Source organism: Seriola lalandi, unplaced genomic scaffold, assembly GCF_002814215.2.
Source record: "Seriola lalandi dorsalis isolate HSWRI2012SDOR001 ecotype SW California unplaced genomic scaffold, Sedor1 jcf7180002054578, whole genome shotgun sequence".
Classification (NCBI taxonomy): Eukaryota; Metazoa; Chordata; class Actinopteri; order Carangiformes; family Carangidae; genus Seriola; species Seriola lalandi.
The window spans coordinates 1,277,236-1,291,562 of record NW_019525131.1 but is presented as its reverse complement, the minus strand read 5'-3'; the positions used below and the strand labels follow the sequence as shown (position 1 = coordinate 1,291,562).

The following is a 14,327-nucleotide window of genomic DNA, read 5'->3' as shown; positions in this document are numbered from 1 at the left end:
GACAGCACAAGTCATAAATCTGAACTGTGTACAGACAACACACTTAACCTGCGAAAAGAAAAGCTGAAGAAAACGGGGCGGTGTTTCATATGTTTAGGACAGCGACACATGGCTAAATTCTGCAAAACAAAGGGAGTGACATGCAGTGTGTGTGGACGGAGACACCACCCCACGATGTGTGAAAAAGCTGAAACGAATGAAACCCAGAACAGCGCTCCAGAACCAACTGAGGCTGTCATTTCATCCGTGGCCCCTCACACAGTCAAGACAAGGACAGCAAAGCAGAATACAGTTCTCCTGCAAACAGTAACAGCATTGGCAGAGGGAATACGAGGAAAGAAGAAGAGCTTTATCCTGGAGAAGCAGGCAAGGGCATTAGGATTACCTGTTATGAGAAAAGAGACTTTAAAGCTCCACACCTTTGGCAGTGACACACCAGTGACTATGGAACGAAACATTGTGAAGTTAATTCTACAAAGCATCTGTGACGAGGAGAAAACCCTTGAGATTGAGGCTGTGGAGACGCCGCAAGTCAGCTCTGCCATCATGCAGGTTCCAGGAGAGCAAATCCAGCAGCAGCTGGAAAGAAGAGGACTGACATCAGCAGATGTCTCAGGCAGCACTGATCAGGAGCTGGAACTGTCTGTCTTGATAGGTGCTGATGTCTACTGGAAGATGGTTTCTGGTAGAGTTGAAAGACTGTCAGACACCTTAGTTGCCATAGAGACTATGTTTGGCTGGACTGTGCAGGGCCCAGTGTCCATGTTGAGCATGAATGAAACTTCATGCATGAAGATCTGCACTGAGGAGACCATGCAGGTTTCTGACTGTAGAAACTTCTGGCTTCAGTGTCTGGCACAGTCTTTTCGGTATTTGCAAATAAGTAACGGTTTTCTCATAATTTGTAATTGTTTGAAGCCATGTAGAAGCCAAATTCTGGGCAGATTTTCACATTGCCATGGCAACGGCAGCTCCTGACCTGTGTGCGTGCGTGCGCCTAGCAACCAGATAACCAACTCTCCAAGCTCTGCTAGCTTTACATTAGCCGCATGTTAGGTCTTAAATTACATTTAGTTAGGTCTTAAATATGAGAGGTTGTCAAGAAGCTCATCAGCGGCAAGGTGTGGATGAGATAGGCCCCAAGATCCTGAAGGCTCTGGATATTGGAGAGCTGTCTTGGCTGACACACCTCTTCAATGTCGCATGGAGGTTGGGGACAGTACCTGTGGAGTGGTAAACCTGGGTGGTGGTTTCCATTATTGAAAAAGGGGACCAGAAGGTGTGCTCCAATTATCAGAGTATCACACTGCTCAGCCTCCCTGGGAATGTTTAATCCAGTGTGCTTGAAAGGAGGCTCCAACCGATTGTCAAACCTCAGATCCAGGAGGAGCAATGCGGATTCCACCCTGGCCACGGAACAGTGGACCTACCCTTTACCCTCGTGAGAGTACTGAGGGGGCCATGGGAGTTAGACTAGCCAGTCTACGTGTATTTTGTGGACTTGGAGAAGGCTTATGACCGTGTCCCCTGGGGGACTGCAGATGTATGGGGTACCAGGCCCAAGCCATTCGGTCCCTGTATTATCAAAGTGAGGACTTTATCAGCATTCTCTGCACAAAATCAAACATGTTTCCAGTGAATGTTGGAACCAACCTAGGTTGCCCCTTGTCACCGATCCTGTTGCTATCATGGACAGGATATCAAGGTGCGGTTGAGGTGAGGAGTGTGTCAACTTTGGGAACCTCAGAATTGCATTGTTGCTTTTTGAAGATGATGTGGTTCTGTTGGCCTCATCATAGTGTGACCTCCAGTGCACGCTGGTATGGTTTGTAGCCGATTGTGAAGCGGCTGGGATGAGAGTCAGAACCTCCAAGTCTGAGGCCATGGTTCTCAGCAAGAAAATGGTGGACTGCTCCATCTTGGTTGGGGGTGAGGTACTGCCCCAAGTGGAGGAGTTCAAGTATCTCGGGGTCTTGTTCACGAGTGAGGGTAAGATGGAGCGGGAGATTGAAAGGTGGGTTGGGGAAGCGTTGAGGGGTCATTGTACCAGACTGTTATGGTGAAGAGGAAGCTGACCCGAAAGGTAAAGCTCTCAATTTACCAGTCAATCTTCGTTCCAAACATCACGTATGGTCATGAGCTCTGGGTAGCGACCAAAAGAATAAGATCGCAGATGTAAGCAGCTGAAATAGGTTTCCTCTGTAGGATGGTTGGGCTCAGCCTTAGCGATAGAGTGAGGAGCTCAGACATCTGGAGGAAGCTCGGAGTAGAGTTGCTGCTCGTTTGCGTTGAAAGGAGCTAAGCTGAGGTGTTTTGGGCGTTTGGAGGTTTTCTGGGCAGGTCTGACTGGGAGGCGACCCCAGGGTAGACGTAGAACTTGCTGGAGGGACTACATATCCCATCTGGCCTTGGGATCCCCAAGGAGGAACTGGAAAGCGTTGCTGGAGAAATGTCTAGGAAGATAATGGATTTACAAACATCCCTTTCACAGTCATTACAGATGTTGGGACTCATCATTCAAGAGACCAGATGTTTCTTTGCTCCACTGGACAAAGGAACTAACACTCCACTGTTCCTCACTGTTCACACCTGGGGACGACCCTTCCCCCCACGGACCTTACTGGCCAGCCAGTGTGGGTCAGCGTGTGACATGTGACCCCCAAGGGTGTCACCAAACAAAACCAGATCTCTTGTCCCTCTTCTCTCTCTCTCTTCTCTTCTTGGATTGCTCTGGAGAGCAGCTGCTGCTCTCTCCTCTCGGCTCCTCAAAGGGCAACAAGGCCCCAGCCCAGGTCAGCTCTGCTACCTGAGAAACCAGCTCTCTCGCCAGCCTGCTCACAGCAGCCTGCAAACGCTCTTCTCCTCAACAGCAGCGACCTGCTTCGGATTAACTCAGAGTGAACCAAGTTCTGTTCAGAATCAGCAGCTACGACACAAGGCCAGCTGATTTTCCAAGCAACAGGAGTGATAGCAGAGTTAGTGTGGAACAGCTAACTCTGTGAGGAGAACAAAGGAGATAACAGCAAAGCAACACAGCCACACAGGACTTTACTCCACCAGGAAGCCACCCAACTCACTGGACTTTACAACAACACTGGAAAGGACCTCTTTGTTTGTTCCAAGGACTGGGTAACGTTAACTGAATGGGCCTAACCTTTTCCAGCACAGCACAGCATAGCACAGCACAGCACAGCATAGCTAAGCAGCAGAAGTCTCAACTTTGTTAATGTACTTGTTGATTGATGTCTTGTTGCTGTAATGTTTGTTTAGGTTGTGGTCAGTCATACAGTTAATTGGGTACTCGTATGTTCACACACATAGTAGTATGTCTCAGTTCTAGAACCTGCATGAAGCTAACCTCCTCCCTCTAACCTGGTACATTTAGATTACATGAGCTAAGCTAACAAAGAAACTCACACCTTCCCTCCCACACACACACACCAGGTGGTCTCAGCGGCCATTTTGAGTAGTTTCTTTGTTTACCGCCATCTTGTGCAGTCTTCTTTGTTCAGGTCATGTGGTCACAGTGACCACTTTGAATCGGCCATCTTTGCCTTTGTTTGTGTCCCCACAGACACACACACATACACACACCTGTATATACTAGATTAGACATTGTGTTTTACTCTGCTCCATTGTAAATAAATGCCTTTAAGTATAACTACTGGTGTTTAATGTTGCACAAGCGTGAATATTGCCAACCTCTAGTTTGTAGAATTCCAATCCTTCAACTTTAACTTACTGTTGATATGGTAATTTGGTTATAGTTAGTAACTTTAATTGTTAATCAGAGTTCCAGATTAATGGTAATAAATTGAGACTGAAACCATGTTGGCTATTTTGCCTATTAGTTTAGGCTGGTGCCCCAAGGACTTTAATTAATTTTAAAGTTATTATTTAATATTAATATTTTTAATATTAATATTTTCTTAATTTATTATAGCCAATAAATTGATAGACAACCGAAATCCAAATAATTTGGTGACCAGCTCATGAGGTAGAGCTCAGACCCAACAAAGATATAAGATAAATACTATCAAACGACATCTGCTTACAACTACAATGCAGACATCGCCAAACATCTAGGCTGCACACATTACATACAAAGCAGCATTATGTGTAAACATAAAGTTAGCTACACTGTCTACTAGCATAGCTGATGTCACTTACACCCACAGTGTTATCTAACGTTAGTTCTGGCTAGTACATAAAATATACATTGGTCTATGATTAAACAGCTGAAATTGCTTATCAAGCAGCTACCTACATTAACACCCCCCCTCCACTTCCCAATACAAAACAAAAATACAGCCACCATCACACTGCTTTTTAGCTCCTATGTTCCCTCAGTTTCGCTGCAGCTTTTTCTGATACCGTCTTCATTTTAAGAGTGAAGCTGCTGCTGAAGTAAAGGCCTTAGGTGGAACTGGTTGTAGTTTCTCTGTCATTCCTGTTCGTCTTCTTCCTCTTCTTCACCTGCAACTGCCGCATGTCTGGCCACTTGTTTAACTGAGTTGCTTGAGGCAGTTAATTGGCCCGGCTGAGACGACATTAACTCAAGTGCAGGACTGAAATGAATGAACCCTGTTAAGATGATTATCTGCTCTTCTCATAGGAGTGGTTGATGAAGTATGGCTACCTGTCCCCCTCAGACCCCTCCACTGGGCAGCTACAGGCTTGGACAGTTGTCACTACTGCTGTCAGGTCCATGCAGATGTTTGCAGGCCTCAAAGACACTGGAGTCATTGGTGAGGGTTACAGTCAGCTGCATGCTTTGATCCTGACACTTCTCCCTGTTTAATCTGTGTGTGACTCCCCTCTGTGCTGTGATTGGTTCAGATGAGGAGACCATGGCATTGATGAATAGCCCCCGCTGCTCCCTGCCTGACCAGGAGGAACCATCCAAATCAGTGGCCAACCCAGAGGGGAGGAACATGAGGAGGGGGAGAAGGGCCATCTCCATGTGGACATGCAGGAACATTAACTGGAGGTAGGACCACACCATTCCCTCATTACATAGACCAGATTATGATCTGCTAAACTTTTCATCTTCAGTAATTCAGGTTGCACTCATACACCTCCTCTTCCCATCTGTCCCGGGGAACAGTCCGCTCACTGGTCTTATATGCTTTGAGAGTGTGGGCGGAGCCAACACCCCTGGAGTTCCATGAGGTCAGTGTATCTTGACCGACACTGTATTAAAGACTTAAAGATGGTAGATGACTTTCTACATAGCCATGCCTTCCTGTCCGCTGCTGTATATCTGCTCTGTTTCCCTCTGTCCCCAGGTGAGTAGTCCAGAGGCAGCTGACCTGCAGCTAGACTTCCTCCATGGTTACCATGGTGACAGTTATCCCTTCGATGGGGCATGTGGTGCAGTCGGCCATGCTTTCTTCCCATCAGGTAGAAAAATTATTAATTCACCCTCTGATATTATTACAACTTCCCATGTTCACTGGAAAACCTGGAGGGTTTAGATCTCCAGTTTTTGAAACACATGGAAAATGATAGAAATACCACAGTGTCCTGTAAAAAAATCCTGGAAAATAATTTAGACTTTTGCATCTTTTGCTGAGAGTGAACTCAATGTCTCAATGATCTCAGGGGGCAGCTCAGGTTCAAGCTCTGTTCAGGGAGTATATGGGTTGTTCTCTGTAATGTTTTGAAATCTCTGAACATCCCATGGATCACACCAGGTTGGTGAAGACAGCAGTACTGAAAAGGCTGGATAAAATCACCACTGAAATGTAACTAGACAGTGAAGTGTGAGTGAACTGGTCCCACAGTTCACTCCTAGTGGAAAACGTTTCTTGAATGAGGTGACTCCAGTGTCAGAGAATAGGGACTTGTGTTGTGTTTCCTGTCCATCAGCTCTTCTGGTGTGTAATCAACATTGTCTGTAGCTGCTTGAGGGATTTTCTCCTTCTGTCAAAAGTGAAAGATAAGAACAATTATCACAACTACACCTTTGGATGTCCCACCACCCCCCAGCCCTCACCCCCTCTCTCTTACTCTCTCCCCCCTCCCTAGCCCCTAAGGGCACTGACCTGTTCACGGTATTGGTCCATGAGCTTGGCCATGCACTGGGCCTCGCTCACTCCTCATCTCGCCACTCAGTGATGAGACTGAACCCAAAGCTACAGATTCTTTCATACATTTTGTGCAGCTTCAAACTTACATCAGGTTCACATGAAAAAAAGAGAAAATTCAATTGTTAAAATATGATTATTGTTAAACCTATCTGGTTATTTGATGGAGGTTAATATATCTTTTATATTAACAGACAAGTTTCTTGAGGGGAGATATATATATATATATATATATATATATATTGCATATACTCCTAAATATTAGGAGACTTCTCAATATTTCTCAGCAGTCAAAGATTTGTGCTTCAGGATGTTTAATAATCTAACTTGACGCTGAAAAAGCATTTGAGCAGGTTAATTTCTCCAAATTGTTGTTGAATCAAAGTTGTATTTTTGAATGAATAAAAAGTTGGTTGTTTGTCTCCTGAAATGGCCATGAAAGCATGTGGGTGTTGAATTTGAAACTTAGCAGTTGATGGAAGTACAGTATGTAAACTATGAAGAACAAAAATAAATACATTTTGGAAATGAAAAATGCTATTTCTGTATCTTTATTCATTTATTAATTCATATATTGAGATTTATGTTATTCCTGTATTTCTACATTAAGTCTTTCTGTGACAGTATTTCTGTGTCCATATGTTCATTAGGTATTTACTTTAAAGCACAGCTGTTATCTCATGATCTCGCCGTTATCATATCATTATTATTTGATTATCTGTATGATCTGAACTGTTTTCTTGTCATTAATAGATTTACTCTGTCCATGATCAATTATCAGAAATAACGTTAACAGCAGCTGATAAAGATTATTTCCTCCACACTTCTGTTATAATAATGGAGGGACTAACTGTGTATCTGTGGTTTGTTAACAGTGTAGTTACCAATAGTCACTAAGACTGTTTATCATAATCTGACACCTTTTTTTTTTTTAAGTATATTTTTTGGGCTTTTTATGCCTTTATGATAGCACAGTAGAGAGAGACAGGAAATGGGGAGGCAGAGAGAGGGGGAATGACATGCAAAAAAGGGCCGTCCATTGCGAGATTCGAACCGGGGCCAACTGCAGCGAGGACTGTAGCCTTTACATATGGGGCGCTTGCTCATCCCACTGCGCCACTCAACAACCATAACCTGACACCTTTTAATCCACTGATCATTGACATGATATTTGGAGAAATAATTAAATAAAAATTGCATCATAAAAGATAAATAAAGTGAACAGAGTGAAGGTAAACATCAGTGTTGATGGCCGTGTCGGCGCAGTGAGGTGACCCGCCCAGAGCGTGAGGTCATAGCCACAGTCTGTCACTGATTCAGGTTTTTGTTCTGTTTGATTATTGTTTCATCATGAGAAGGCTTCTGCTGTCAGGAGTCTGTCTTTAGTATAATTAGCTTTAAATAGATTCTGTTTCTGATTAAGGTAAAAGGAACCAGCTGCAGCCCACTGATGCTGCTCGCCTCATCCCAGAGTCTCAGTTCCACCACAGAGCCCAACACCACCGCCAGTGACACAGACATAGGTATTAGGAAGATTGGAGCCACTGCAGCCCTAGCTACATGTCTGACAGACAGTAAGGAGAACAGCAGCTTCTAACCGGATCAGCTTACAGATATGTTTAAATGATGTTTAATGTGCTGCAGCTGTTTGTGTGGTAACTCATTCAACTGTCCCAAAGTTATTGTCCCTGCCCAACAGGAGATTACTGGAACATTATACAGGAAAACAAAAAGACAGAAATCTGTACTAAAAACTGTAACTTTGGAAGATGGCAGCTCAACTTCAGGTAAACGTTTGAATCCAGTTTTACGCAGACTGAGACTTTGGTTTTTGTTCCTCGAGATATGATTCCCTCTGCTGTGATTTGTATTTAGTTTAACATGGTAAACTGGGTCTGAAGCTCATCTACTCTTACTTCCTGATTGAGAAATCTGGATCAGGCCTTGAGCCCCGCCCATCACCTGCTTGCTCCAGGTTGACAGGTGAAAGAGCAGAGAGTATCAAGATGGGTAGAGAAGGGAAATATCAGAGAGACATGAGAGAGACCAAATGTGTTTTATTTGTCTATGTTGTTTGTTAGCTTGTAACTAGCAGTGGCTGACACAGTTTTAGTGGTTGTGCTAATGCTAACTCTGGCTCTCTATACTGACAAGGTTTCAAGTTTTTTTGGCCCCACCCCCTGTCCCCACAAGTTGACAGGATTTGTTCCTTAGGTTTGTGACATATGAAACCCTGGCTGTCTGAATCTGTTTTAATGAGAATGTCATTGGTTCACTACCATTCAAGGTAGAAATACTTGGTCATGTTGACTGATTATTTCCCTCATCATGTCTTGTATTGTATAAAAAACACTTGCTATGGGTACTACTCTATGCCAGGGTACTGGAAAAGTGGGTTCGGTCGGTAGTCGAACCTCAGATCGAGGAGGAGCAATGTGGGTTTCGTCCTGGCGTGGAACTGTGGACCAGCTCTTTACCCTCGCTAGGTTGCTGGAGGGGGCATGGGAGTTTGCCAATCCAGTCCACATGTGTTTTGTGGATTTGGAGAAAGCTTATGACCATGTCCCCAGGGGCTCCCTGTGGGGGCTGCTCCGGGAGTATGGGGTGTATGGCCCCTTGTTAGCGGCCATTAAGTCCCCAAAGGAGTGTGAGTCTGGTTCACGTAGCCGGCAGTAAGTCGGACCTGTTCCCGGTGAGGGTTGGACTCCGCCAGGGCTGCTCTTTGTCACCGGTTCTGTTCATAACTTTTATGGACAGAATTTCTAGGCACAGCCGGGTGGTGGACGGGTGTGGGTTTGGTGGCTGGAAGATCTCGTCTCTGCTTTTTGCGGAGGTTTTTGCTTCATCGAGCACTGACCTTCAGCTCTCGCTTGGGTGGTTAGCAGCCGAGTGTGAAGTGGCTGGGATGAAGATCAGCACCTCCAAGTCTGAGGCCATGGTTCTCAGCCGGAAATGGGTGGATTGCCTGCTCCAGGTCGGGGGAAGGCCCTGCCTCAGGTGGAGGAGTTTAAGTATCTCGGGATTCTGTTCACAAGTGAGGGTAGGAAGGAGCGGGAGATCGACAGGCGGATTCGGGCGGTGTCAGCAGTGATGCGGGTGCTGAATCGGTCCGTTGTGGGGAAGAGGGAGCTAAGTCGGAAGGCGAAGCTCTCGATTTACTGGTCAATCTACGTTCCAATCCTCACCTATGGTCATGAGCTTGGGTAATGACTGAAAGAACGAGATCGTGAATACAAGCGGCCAAAATGAGTTTCCTCCGCAGGGTGGCCTGGCTCAGCCTTAGAGATAGGGTGAGGAGCTCGATCATCCGGGAGGGGCTCAGAGTAGAACCACTGCTCCTCCATGTCGATGGGCAGCAGACGAGCAGAGTCGATACAGGGAAGTCAGTCTGGAGATGAACGCTGGAAAGTCTGGCATGATACTAAGAACAATCTGGCAACGAGTGAGTGAACCGGGGATGCATATATGCTGGCCTGATTGGAGTTAGAGTGCAGCAGGGGGCAACAGATGAGGACAGTGAGGCTGATTAGGAGGTGTGGCAGAGTGGAAAGTGAGACAGAGGCAGGTTGTGATACTGACTAGTCATATGTTGTGTCTTAATATTTAACAAAATAGTATTTACTGCGTGGGAAAAGTGAAGAAGATGAATATGTCACAGTACACTAGTTTGCGCCTTTTCTACCATTATTGCCGCTGCTGCAACTGCACACAAACAAGAGACTATGCCTTTAAAGGGGACATATTATGCTCCTTTTCAACAAGTTTGAATAAGTCTCAGAGGTCCCCAAAACATGTCTTTGAAGCTTCTTGCTAAAAAATCCACTCCAATCCTATATTTCAGCAAGCCTGTAAACCCCTCTTTTTCAGCCCTGTTCAGAACAGGCTGTTTCTGTGTCTGTAGCTTTAAATGCACATGAGCTGTGTCTGACCACACCCCTCTTCGGAAGGGGATGCCGTTTGGGCTTCTGGCACCATGCTCCAATGTTTACGGTGATCGTGACCAGCGACCTGGCGTCATAGCGATTTGGTTCAACCACACGACTTTTATCCAGAATGTGACCCAGAGGGAGAGGCTGCTGAAGAAGTTCAAACTCTACAACTGCAGCAGGACGTTTCGGAATGGTTGGTAACCAATTTTGTGTATTTTGACATTACATTTTCAGTTTGTTGATGAGAGCTGGCACACAGTTACTAACATGTAGCTAGGTAGCTAATTCTAACTGTTACTGTCTCGTCTTTTGGTAAATAAGCACTATTGTGAATTGTGTAATGTAGTTATCTGTCATGCCTCCTTAGATATACTTTTACAGTCTATGAAAATGTTTGTTGTATGTGGACTGCTACAGGTGTTCAATGTCAAGACTAGTCAGATACTTTAATAGATGCTGACAAAGTAAATCATTTTTCTCAATGTTTTGGGCAGAGATGATCATCATAACATCTTCCTTTATGTAGTAATTTTATTTTGTGTATTACAATAAAAGCTGTTAATCAGCAGAAACATGTCTGACACCAACAGTAATCTTTAGTCAAATAATAAACTGTGCAGTTTTCTACACTACACTGTGGTCAAGCTCCACCTTATATGCAATAAGTGACATGTTATAAATTACCTGTGTTATATGCGCTTGATATGTAGCCAAGCTTACTTCTTACCCACCTTAGCTCCACTGTCTGTCAGTGTTTGAATTTCATAAGCTTTATATTTTGGTGAATTTTACCATTTTTCTCTATATTTTGGATAGGTGCTCCTGTGGAAACTGTGCAACCATGCCCACAGAAGCTGAGAAAATCTGCTGCTAGGAGATACCACAGGTAGCATTCTCACTGGGCTAATCAGTCATTTGTTTTGATTACATTACATTTATAAAACCATAGCATTTACCATTTGCAATTCACTGTAGGTTACCAGACGGCTGTGGGAGATCGAGGTAGATTTACCATGTATGGTAGACCGTCCTGGGTTGGAGCCGCTCTGCCTCAATGTGTACTCCCTCCAGATTGCCTGAAACATGTACCGCACTGACTATGGTCCTTTACGGTTGAGAGGAAATACACCAGTACGTTTTGCTTCTTTGTAAAAACATAGTTTCAATCTGAATAAAAGATGTTAGGCAATCTTGCTTTACTTCAGTGCACATAATTTTACAATGGTTATAACACACCACAAATGGAGTAACACACCCTCAAACAAATTAGTTTAGCTGCTCTTTGATTTGTAAAGTTCTTCTATCAGCAGATAGTGTGCATATAATATATGAATTCAGAGGAGTCATTTCTTTAGTAACAATCAAGCATTTATTTATCAAATGAGGGACTTATAATCAGTGATAGTAAAAAAAGCTGTAGGATTCACTGGATCCATAAAAAAATTGTGAGACACATCATAGATATATGTTTGCAAGACTAAATGCCCTGTCCAGTTGTTTTAGTCAGTACAGGTATCTAGCCTATAGGAGCTTTGTGAGCTGGTGCTGGGGCTTCGTTGGTCGCAGAATCTGGGTCGTCATTCCAGCCTGCCTGGTCCTACACATCAGTGCTGAGTTTCCTGACGCCACAGGCCGGTACGTGGGTTTTAGACTGCCCCATGATAGAACCGGGACACATAGCTGGATATGACCTTCTCCTTCTCAGGCCGCTAGAACTGTGCAGTGAGGTCCTCTGGGATGGGGATGGCCAAAACAGCTTCTGTGTATGGTCCCAGGTCATCAAAGACTTTTTCAAATATGAGGTCCACCACATTCCCTGTTTGATAAAACACAAAAGAATTTGTTCACATTTTTCACTTTTTTTGTTTTTTTTTACAAAACTATGACTGAAAGTCTGTTTCTAACCACCTCCTGACATTTTCTTTACTGTATTTTATTGTTGATGGAACTGTCATAACATTATACATGCAATACTTAATACAATGTGTACAAAACATTTTTTGGTTGAAAAATAAAATAATATAACACTTATAAAATGTCGGCTCAGTCTTAACTGGTTTAGCTCTGCATTCTCCCTTCATGGCCTTTGGAAATTGGACCAGTGGTTCACCTTCTTTTGTTTGGGCTTGTGGTCTGTCAGCATTTTCATTGTAGTAAGTGGCAGCGAGGTAGAGTCTGGAGGTACAGTAAAGAGAAAATCAAAGATGTTAATATTGACAGAAACCTTAGCCTACACACTCTCACAAGTTCTAAGTAACCACAGCTTCATTTACCTGCACAGCATTCCAAGACTGATAAATGATAACAACAAATGCACTCAATTATGTGTAAATTGGGTTGTCAATAGCTTGTAAATACTGCAAATAGCTCACTATATGTGCAAATGCAAAAAATGTGTATTATAGACTATCCCATTGGACATATCCCCTTAGCTCTTCACTTATCTAGATATTCCCTACAGGCACTGTATCTGTTGTTGGGCCTGAACATGTGGCCCCCCCCCCCTTTTTTGTTACTTTATTATTTTTTTTGTGGTGTTTAACGGAACATCACACACGGATCCGACAAGAGATCTCTGCCGACGGAGATCACGATCTCTCTTACCTGCAGAAGGAAGAAGCAAATTCTTCACGGAGGCGTGGACAACTCGACGTTCGTTACCCTCTAATTAAGTTGACATCGCTGGTTTTCTTCACTGCCAACAAGAAATCAGCCGCCGCAACCCTCACGAACGAGGACGGCACCGTCAGGACCACATCGGAGCAACCGTGTTGGATTCCACCGACGGACTGATACACACCCCATCGCTTGGAGGCGATCCAAGTAAGAGGTTTACGTCTGGGCAGAGACTGTAGTAATCGTGTAATAACTTAGCTGTGGATGTTAGTTTAACTTTGATTTGTTGTGTTCGAAGTGTGCTGTTTGTGACAATACGGACTGCCGTATCCGTGACCTGATATAGTTGAGAGTGGTGAGGCTGCTGTGTGAGGCGTGCCGGTAGTCACCGCTCCTGATAAACTGTGTGTCCCGTTACAGGACTGCTGCATGTGCCAACACGGGTGTGGAGTGAGTTGATCAGTCCTATAACCGATCAGACAACGGGCATACCACTTCACAGCCGTACGCACACTCTCTGTGGACTGAATAACTATTCCTCCCATCCAGTGGTTGTTCGGCTCCGCCGTGAGTCATTTGTTTTCTTTGCCACACCTACATAAACACTTACATATAGATTCATTCTTTACCACACATACCAGCACATATTTATATATTCGACGTCCCTTTGGTCATTATTGTGTATGTTCATTGTGATCCATGACTGATTGAGAAGGTCTGAGCTCGAACTTAATCCTTCATTTAATACTCACGGTCCCTGACCCAGAGACCCATTACTTGGAGTGAACTATTAAGGTTATGAGACTACAAACTGATTTGGTTATTGTTCCCGGTTTCCGGGTGGTGCCCCGCATTATTTTATTTTTTTTAAGATAAACGCAAAGCTTGTGCTACAGAAAATGGACCAGACTCAGTGAATAGCTCCCTAAGCTTAACATGTCCTATGATAACTATTAATTTAGCTGTACAGACTAATGAGCAGTGATAACTAACATGTCTTTGGGGTCATCAGGTGGGAACCTCCTTTCACCAGTGTTTCGTCTAGTTGGTCCCACAACACCTCCAGGAGGCTAGACAGTGATCACTGGCGTCCCAGAGTCAATCCCCTAATGCCAGCCATCACTGCTCCTCACACCACCATTTTCTTTATCTTGCCTATGCTACCACAAACAACACCATCATCAACTCTGACAAGACACACTAGCAGATTCAGCAAACAAACTCCCCTAAACAGTTGGAGAAAGTGGCAGCCATTTTGAAGGAGGCAGAGTCAAGGAGAGAAGCCTTTTTGAGCTAAACTCTCCCCCGCCGGATTAGGCTGTGCTCTTGCCCCCCCCTCCCCCACTCTCCAAGACAATGAGGGATGTAGAGTCAGGGAGAGGGGCCTTTTTAGGCTGGCTCTCCCCCGCCGGATTAGGCTGTGCTCTACATCCCCCCTATTCTTCAACACCACACCATGCAACTCACCTAAAGCAAACAAACTCACCTAAACAGCCACAGACACACTACAAATCAATTCGATACAAGCAAACAATACAGGCCACCTCACCTGGACTAACCGCATGGTCTCAAAGAGGCTCACACAGGCCACACCCCCACTTAAAAACACTTCCTCTTCCTGGATTTCTTCCTTGCTTCTCCTAAGAGTCTATCTATCCTAAGTGCTCCCCCTGCTGGGCCCCCAGCTACCATT

The 14,327-nt window shown here is 44.5% G+C and overlaps 1 long non-coding RNA gene across 1 annotated transcript; it reads left to right on the top strand.

Annotated features, from left to right (window-relative positions):
• The first annotated feature begins 10,118 nt into the window (after positions 1-10,118).
• On the top strand, positions 10,119-11,179 carry LOC147818470 (uncharacterized). Its single transcript, XR_015437934.1, has 3 exons — positions 10,119-10,211; positions 10,835-10,904; positions 10,994-11,179. It is a non-coding gene; the product is annotated as an uncharacterized LOC147818470 (long non-coding RNA).
• The last annotated feature ends 3,148 nt before the right edge of the window (positions 11,180-14,327 follow it).